At 34.8% G+C, this 7516-nt stretch overlaps 1 pseudogene; it reads left to right on the top strand.

Annotated features, from left to right (window-relative positions):
- The first annotated feature begins 699 nt into the window (after positions 1–699).
- LOC100010473 (elongation of very long chain fatty acids protein 6-like) lies at positions 700–1507 on the top strand (annotated as a pseudogene).
- The last annotated feature ends 6009 nt before the right edge of the window (positions 1508–7516 follow it).

Here is a 7516-nt window from a genome sequence, read left to right as displayed (position 1 = left end):
AAATTATATCATAAAACTATAAAAATAACAACAAATTTCATCTGGAAGTATAAAAAGCCAAGAATATCAAGGGAATTTTTGAAAAAAAAAAAGGAAGTAGGCCTAGCCTTACTTAATCACAAATTACATTATAAAAAGTTTATAAAGCAATCTGGTATTGGCTAAGAAATGGACAGGTGGATTAATGGAAGTCTAAATAATGAACACATGGAAGTTAATTTCCATAGCAATTTATTGTTTTATATACTAAAAAATTCAATTTTTTGGGTAAAGAATTCACTATTTGGCAAAAAGTCCTAGGAAAATGGGAAAGTAGAGTAGTGAAAACTAGATATGGCCCAACATCTTTCACAATATAACAATATAAAATCAAAATGGATACTTGATCTAGGAATAAAAGGAGATATCACAAGTAAATTAAAAAATACAAGGCACATGTTACAAATAAGATTTATTGATAGGAAAAATTTATGAGTCAACAAGAGATTTTTTTTTTACATATTATGAAAAAATCATTACAAAACATGTTATAAGAGGATACAGCTGAGAGAGACAGAGAGGCTGCACAGGGAGAGGGAGAAATTGGGGTGTAGGTGGGGGAAGGAATGCAGAGAATACTAGAAAGGGGAGAAAAAGCTTTCTGCAGAGAATTTACATATTTTTATACAGAATACACAGGGACTCAGAGAACCAGTTCCAATGAACATGTCCATATTGACTTTGCAAGAATATGAATTTGAAAAGAAATTCAACAAGAATAAAGCCATCCAGTGGATGCAAGAGAACTGGTAGAAATCATTCTTGTTTTTGGCTCTGAATACTGCCTTTATATTCGGTGGTCTGCACCTAATGAACAAAGAAGCTAAGTTTGAGCTGAGGAAGCCCCTTGTCTGTCATCCCTGAGCCTTGCAGTCTTCAGTATATTCGGTGCTCTTTGAACTGGTGCTTATATGGTGTACATTTTGATGACCAAAGGCCTGAAACAATCAATTTGTGATCAGAGTTTTTTACAATGGACCTGTCAGCAAATTTTGGGCTTATGCATTTGTATTAAGCAAAGCACCTGAACTGGGAGATAAAATATTCATTATTCTTAGAAAACAGAAACTCATCTTTCTGCATTGGTACTACCATATCACTGTGCTTCTCACTCTTGGTACTCTTACAAGGACATAGAGGCCCGAGGTGGTTCATGACAATGAACTATGGGGTGCATGTGGTGATATACTCCTACTATGCCCTTCAGGTGGTGGGCTTCTGGGTCTGGAGGAAGTTTGCAATGTTCATCACGATGTCCCAGATCACACAGATGTTGATGGGTTGCGTAGTTAATTACCTGGTCTTTTCCTGGATGCAGCAAGACCAGTGCCACTCTCACGTTCAGGATATCATCTGGTTTTCTCTCATGTACCTCAGACACTTTGAACTCTTCTGTCATTTTTTTTTCTTTGAAGCCTACATCAGCAAAATAAGGAAAACAAGGAAGACTGAACAGTGTTGGAACTGAGAAGGAAGCCACTGCTCAGGGTCATCAAGAAGAAAAAAAAAACAGACAAAAAAATGACACAAGGAATCATATATATGGTGCAGCTAATAATAATAATAATAATTAAAAACAAAACTGGCAGCTTAGGGGTAACTAGGTTGATCTAACCCAGTAAGTTTAGATCCTTTTATGGTGAGGACTCACTGAGTTCAACTCCATCTCAAAGGACTGCTGCTGAGAGACAGTATTTGTCCCATACCTGTGGGGGGTGCAGGGGAACTAAAGAAAGAAAAGGCAAATGACGGTTATTAACAAATTTTATGCAAAAGATATTTAGTAAGTTTTATATTTCCCTAAGGACAGAAAACTTTTACTAAAAACAAAACAAAACAAAAAAATCAACTTATTTCTATATCCTTTCTAATCTTTTTTCGACAATAAACTTGAGTCAACAAGAAAAAAGACAAAATTGGTGGAGGTGCAGGGGTGTGCCTTAGAACCAAAGCTTTGGCAGAAATAAAAACCCTCCTTGGGGATGGCTGGCAGTTTTAGGCCAAATGGAAGAGTTTTCTTCTAGAAGGTTTCTTAACGTGGTCCTGAGCCACAACTTGATGAGGAAGGGGAAAGCTTTTCCCATGGCAATCTGGAAATTGTAGGCAGCCCTTGGGCTAGTGAGTATGCAAAAACAAATTGGGGGATGATCCTTTGACCAGGTTTTTAAAATTAACAAAACATAAATGCCCAGTTCCAAATGAGAGAGAATTTTTCAAGTGTATTTCCAATGGAAGTCCCGCAATTTCTATTACTGCATAAAAGAGGTTAATCTTTGTTCTCCTGTCTGAGGATTTTAAAAAGAAACTTAGGAGGGGAGGGAGAATGGGAAACATTTTTTTAATAAGACAAAGAAGAAGGCAAAACCCACAACCAAATAATACGAAAATTGATTTTTATTGGCTAGAAAATTTTCGGAGGGGCAGGAGAAAGGGATTCTCTGTAAAAAGAAGACACAAGATTCCATAAATATGGGCAATATGTATATTCCTCTCTCTATAGTCTCTCTCTTTATAGTCTCTCTCTCTCTCTTTCTCTCTCTCTCTCTCTCTCTCTCTCTCTCTCTCTCTCTCTCTCTCTCTCTCTCTCTCACACACACACACACACACACAGACACAAAACTTTCAATGTAAAAACCTGTGATATGGTACACATTTTCTATTTTTTTTTTGTGAATTTCAAGAATTATATGCAGTATTCAGTTAACACTGTGTTTTTTGCACTTGATACACCTACCACCAGAGCAGGGTAGAGGTGTTTAAAGTGCCCTCCTCTGGTCAAGCAGAGAGAATACACAGGAACAAATTTGGCCATGACAGTTGAAAATCTTCAGGGATCTGAAGACTGAACCCCTCAAGTTTTGAAACCCATTTAAAAACCACAAGGATGACAACATTGGCCCATTGACCCCATCCAAGTTAGCTTCAGAAGTCAAACAAAGTCACTCACTCTGGAATTCAGTGAATCAGTTTTTAAGAGCCATATTCTCTAAAGGTAAAGTTAGATTACATTATCTGTAATATTTCAGTCCTTTACAAGTCAAATAAGTGGGTACAAGTTCTTAGTATTTCAAAGAAGCAATCATGTAAAGTCATTGTTTCAAGTGATACTGTAGCACTCTAAATTGTCAAGTAGTTTAAAAATTAGAAGAACTAGATAAACAGATTAGGGGCTTCTTTCTGCATAGGATATAGCCATTTGACCACACACATTATGTACACTGTGTAGGCCATACTGAACTGAACTGCAAAGCCCAACTGCGAAAACACACATTTTTCTGGCTATTAGAAAAAAAAGATTGTCATTTATCTTTCTTGCTTTATTGGTGAGTATACAGTACAAGGTATTTTTCAAATTATTTTTGTATTATTTTAGCTTTAATTGTGCTGTCATTCATGAAATGGATCTGCTCTGGTTTTCTGTCAAAGATGACAAGGACTTTGTGTGTGTGTGCACATGTGCATGTGTGTGTGTGGCATTAAAAGGGAAAAAAGAATAAAGTTACATTCCATTAAAAAAAGCATGTCATAAAATAAACAATTCCACTTACAGCAGATGCAAGAAGTATTAAGTTACCTAAGATCCTCAGGAAACAAGATGAAAATAATTAATTGGGAGAAGTATTATGCCTATAGAGGAAGGCAACTCACAGTAAAGAAGCATTGAAAACTGTATACAAATGCTTAGAGTAACTTATAAACGACCCACAAGCAAGCAACTAAGACTTCTACTGCCCTAATTACGATTAGATAAATAATCTAAGAAAAAACTATAATCCTTTTTCAAGGAAAGTACATAATCCTTTTAAACCTTACCAATTTGCCTAAAGTTCTAAATCAGTAATAACTGCATTGTATAATTTATAGCTGGACCACAGTAAAGAAATTACAAGATTAATTTATTGGAAGAGGGCATGTCCATCAATCCAGGGGATGTTCATTGAACAAGTTATTCTTTAGGAGTGCAGTTGAATATATATATACATATATATTCAACTGCACTCTTATATACAGATATATGTAATATAATATAATAATATTATAATAAACAATGAAAGGGGTTTATTTTAGAGAGGCATGAGTATACCTCTATGAACTGATACAAAGTTTGATGAAAAATGATCCAAAAATTGTTTTATAAAATAACACAATAATTTAAAGAGAAACAATTTTGAAAAACTTGGTAACTTTGATCATTGCTAATTAACCATATTTTAAGTAGATTCATTTTGAAAAATCTTGTAAACCTCAAAAAAGATAACTAATGGACTCTGGTGTACAGATTGAAGATTATATGTGTGTCGATGTGTGTGCATGTGTATGTATATGATGCCATCAATGTGAGAATTTAGTTTATGTGATTATGCAAGTGTGTCATGGGATTTTTTTTCTTGATTTTTAAATGAAACAGGAAGACAAAGAAGGAAGGGGAGAATTTACAACTGAAAATTGAAATGAAATTTTTTTCATTCTAAGAGATCCCTTTCAGCCAATCAGTCATCACATACACACAGGCACACACACTCACACACACACACACATATATTTCATTCCTCATATATATCTTTCCAATTACATGTATATATAATTTTAATATTTTTGACATTTTACAACCATATTCTTTCTCTCCTTCAAATCCCTCCCATCCGTATAAGAGGGAAAGAAATATGATATAGGTTGTAAATGTGTTATCATGCAATACATATTACCATATTTATCATATTGAGAATAAAGACATATATCTCATACTAGAAAAAAAATGTCATGAAGGAAATTAGGTGAAGAATGGTATGCTTCAATCTACCTTAATTCTTCAAAAGTTCCTTCTATGGTGATTAATAGCCGTTTTAATCATGAGTCCCTTGGAGCTGTCTTGAATTCTTGTATTGTTAATAATAGTTAATTCATACACAGATGATAGTTATAAGTATTGCTGTTACTTTATACAATGAATATAAACATCTAAGTCTTATTTCCACATAAAATAATAGGCATTCAACAAAAATGTTTTTGAAACATCTATTTGTATAACTATATGCTAAGTCCTAAGAATGCATGCTGCCATGGGGAATCAGTGGACACTGGTCAAATTTGCAAGGTAATGAAGGATTGTGGGAAAAGAAGACATGTGGTTGCCTACATATCAGAGTATTGGAGAGAATATTAAACACACTTTTTATTAGGTCATACTACCTTGGAAAAACTAAAAACTTATAGATCACCAGTTAACTCTGTAGGCACCTACTCAAAGAACCTGAAGTATGTAACAATACCCCTTTCATCACAGGAATAGAGTCTACATATAACAATTTTTTTAAAACTTTTAAACATTATTTTATTTGGTCATTTTCAAACATTATACATTGGAAACAAAGATAATTTTCTTTTCCTCCCCACCTCCCACCACCCCTACGATAGCTGACGTGCGATTCCACTGAAATCACATGTGTCCTTGATCCGAACCCATTTCCATGTTGTTGGTATTTGCATTAGGGTGTTCATTTAGAGTCTCTCCTCAATCATATCCCCTCAACCTCTGTAGTCAAGCAGTTGCCTTTCCTTGGTGTTTTTACTCCCACAGTTTGTCCTCTGTTTATGGATAGTGTTTTTTCTCCTAGATCCCTGCACATTGTTCAGGGACATTGCATTGACAATAATGGAGAAGTCCATTACGTTCGATTGTACAGCAGTGTATCAGTCTCTGTGTACAATGTTTTCTGGTTCTGCTCCTTTTACTCTGCATCAATTCCTTGAGGTTGTTCCAGTCTCCATGGAATTCCTCCACTTTATTATTCCTTTTAGCACAATAGTATTCCATCACTAACATATACCACAATTTGTTCAGCCATTCCCAAACTGAAGGGCATTCTCTCATATTCCAATGTTTGGCCACCACAAAGAGCGCTGATATGAATATTCTTGTACAAGTCTTTTTCAATATTATTTCTTTGGGGTTCAAATCCAGCAGTGCTATGGCTGGATCAAAGGGCAGACAGTCTTTTATCACCCTTTGGGCATAGTTCCAAATTGCCCTCCCGAATGGTTGGATCAGTTCACAACTCCATCAACAATGAATTACTGTCCTGAAATTGCCACATTCCCTGCAGCATGCATTACTTTCCTTCACTGTCATGTTAGCCAATCTGCTAGGTATGAGGTGGTACCTCAGAGTTGTTTTGATTTGCATCTCTCTGATTATAAGAGATTTAGAACACTTTTTCATGTGCTTATTAATAGTTTGGATTTCTTTATCTGAAAACTGCCTATTCATGTCCCTTGCCCATTTATCAACTGGAGAATATCTTGATTTTTTGTACAACTGATCTTTGTAAATTTCAGTAATTAATCCTTTGTCAGATGATTTTCTTATGACGATTGTTTCCCAATTTGTTGCTTCCCTTCTGATTTTAAATACATTGGTTTTGTTTTCATAGAAACTTTTTAATTTGATGTAGTCAAAATTATTTATTTTACATTTTGTGTCTCTTTCTAAGCCTTGCTTGGTTTTCAAATATTTCCCTTCCCAAAGGTTTGACATGTATACTATTTTGTGTTCACCTAATTTACTTATAATTTCCTTCTTTATGTTCAAGTCATTCACCCATTCTGAGTTTATCTTGGTGTAGGGTGTGAGGTGTTGATCCAAACCTAATCTCTCCCACACTGTCTTCCAATGTTCCCAGCAGTTTTTTTATCAAATAGTGGATTTTTGTCCCAAAAGCTGGGGTCTTTGGGTTTGTCATAGACTGTTTTGCTGAGGTTACCCCAAATCTATTCCACTGATCCTCCTTTCTGTCTCTAAGCCAGTACCAAATTGTTTTGATGACCACTGCTTTATAGTATAGTTGGAGATCTGGGACTGCAAATCCTCCTTCCTTTGAATTTTTTTTCATAATATCCCTGGATATCTTTGATCTTTTGTTCTTTCAAATGAACTTAGTTATTTTTTTCTAATTTAGTAAAGAAATTTTTTGGTAGTTGAATGGATATGGCACTAAATAAGTAAATTAATTTGGGTAGGATTGTCATTTTTATTATGTTAGCTCTTCCCACCCATGAGCAATCAATGTTTTTCCAATTGTTTAGATCTAGTTTTAACTGTGTGGAGAGTGATTTGTAGTTGTGTTCATATAGTTCCTGTGTTTGTCTCAGCAGAAAGATTCCCAAATATTTTATATTGCCTATGGTGATTTTAAATGGTATTTCTCTTTCTAATTCTTGCTGCTGAAATGAGTTAGAGATATATAGGAATGTTGATGACTTATGTGGGTTTATTTTGTATCCTGCAAATTTGCTAAAGTTGTTGATTATTTGCACTAGCTTTTTGGTTGATTCTCTAGGATTCTTTAAGTAAACCATCATATCATCTGCAAAGAGTGATAGCTTGGTCTTCTCATTGCCAATTTTAATACCTTCAATTCGTTTTCTTCTCTAATTGCTACTTCTGGTGTTTCTAGTATAATATTAAATAATAGAGTTG

This window comes from Monodelphis domestica, chromosome 4 (genome assembly GCF_027887165.1).
Source record: "Monodelphis domestica isolate mMonDom1 chromosome 4, mMonDom1.pri, whole genome shotgun sequence".
Classification (NCBI taxonomy): Eukaryota; Metazoa; Chordata; class Mammalia; order Didelphimorphia; family Didelphidae; genus Monodelphis; species Monodelphis domestica.
Note: the sequence above shows the minus strand (reverse complement) of the source record. Positions and strands in the feature narration are given on the sequence as shown.